Raw genomic sequence first — 1,744 nt, 5'->3', positions numbered from 1 at the left:
TATGTAACTGGTTAATTTTCTAAAGTTCTCTTTTTTAGTTCTGGATAAACTGCGGATAATATACAGTTGTGAAAATTTAGGTATAATATTGAATTTAAAGAGTGTAGCATATTTGTGGGCTAGAGTAAAAACTCAAACATGTTGACTAGTAATGTAATTAATGCTGAACTTTTGATTTCTCAATGTTTTTGCTCTGATCTGGCATTAAATCTATTAATATGGCATCATCTGCCTCCACTAAAAAGTGCCACAATAATAATAATAGTATAACAACTTGGATTTTATTTGTTTCATTCTTTTTTGTTTGTTTTTGTTTTTGATATAGGGCATGTGGACCTGCCAGAAAGAGACAGCAATGGAGAAACAAAGAGATGTAGAAAAAGTGAGAAATCACTCCCCAGGGCGTACCGCTATGCTGCAATCTCTTCCCTTCCATTTGCCTCTTGTGACTGTGGACACACACACCCACACACACACACACACACACACACACACACACACACAGGTAACCAGCGTGATTCTCAAAGCACTGGGTCTGGGACTCAAACAGCAGAGTTGGTCATGTGGGATCCAGAACCTTAATGTCTACTCCACTTGCTGGCTCTTGTTTTGTTTCTTTACAGAGTTTTTATTCTCCCTTATATTGATAAAATTGAAGAGATACTAGTTCATTATTTATACCTGGAAAAGATTACACTTGACCCAAGGAACTGATGGGCAGCCGAAGCTTTGACATCCAATGATTTGACTACAGTTTGATTATTAACACAGAAAAGAAAATGACTAAGACCAGTGTGCTAATAGGTCAATATATCATCGTCAAATAACATCTGGGAACTATATCAATAAGGCCACTGAAATCAGAACAAATTGAAATCTGTTTAAAAAATATGTTGCCTAAACTTGCTATCATTTATTATTATTTTATGTGTAGTAAAGGCATCATGAATATCAAAAAAGAACAGGGATTTTATTGTCAGACCTTAGATTTAAATCTCATTAACACAACCTACAAACATCATCCTAAAAAAGTGACTATTTGCAATTTGATACCTCCCCTCAATTCTCTCTCCATGGTCCTCACGTGGCAGCCCAGCCCCCCACTGTACTGGTGATAACCCAGAGAATTAAACTCTTGTCGATTGATCCAGGGAGGTGCCTGAGTCCAAGGCAGAACCAACTAGTCCTTCCTGGGATTGTTACATGGGCTTTGAGGAAAGGGAAGTTGTCTATTCTTTGTGAACTGGGAGCAGTCAATGTTGGAAGTAATTTTGTGTGTGTGAGGAGTAGAGCAAGCAGCAGCAACAGAGGTGAGAGGCAGAGATGAGATAGAGCCCTCACACGTGCTGGGAGTTCTCAGAAGTCAAGTCATAAAAAAGCAGAATTTAGAGAGTGAGAGACCCACAAGGAAGCATTCTGAGAAGATTAGCTCCAAAGAAGTAGGTCGTGGGTCATACCGACAGCTAGGTCAGAGTGGGTGCAGGACAGCTCTGGGTTTTGCCACGCATCCCAATAAGATGATAATAGTTTCTCATTCACTCTCAAACATGATGTAGTTTGGACAGTAATTTTTCCCTGCAATAATTTTTGAATTTTTGTTTTGTTTTTAGAGTTTTTTTCCTCCTGGTATTAAAAAAAATTGGAGAGGGAACCAGCAGTTAGCGTAATGGCTATGTTGCTGGACTCCCATGTAGTCGACCGCGGTTCGTGTCCCGGACCCGGTGGCTTAAAACTCACGCCGGGC

The sequence above is a fragment of the Tupaia chinensis genome, unplaced genomic scaffold (genome assembly GCF_000334495.1).
Source record: "Tupaia chinensis unplaced genomic scaffold, TupChi_1.0 Scaffold143676_1, whole genome shotgun sequence".
Taxonomy (NCBI): Eukaryota; Metazoa; Chordata; class Mammalia; order Scandentia; family Tupaiidae; genus Tupaia; species Tupaia belangeri.
This window is presented reverse-complemented; position numbering follows the sequence as displayed.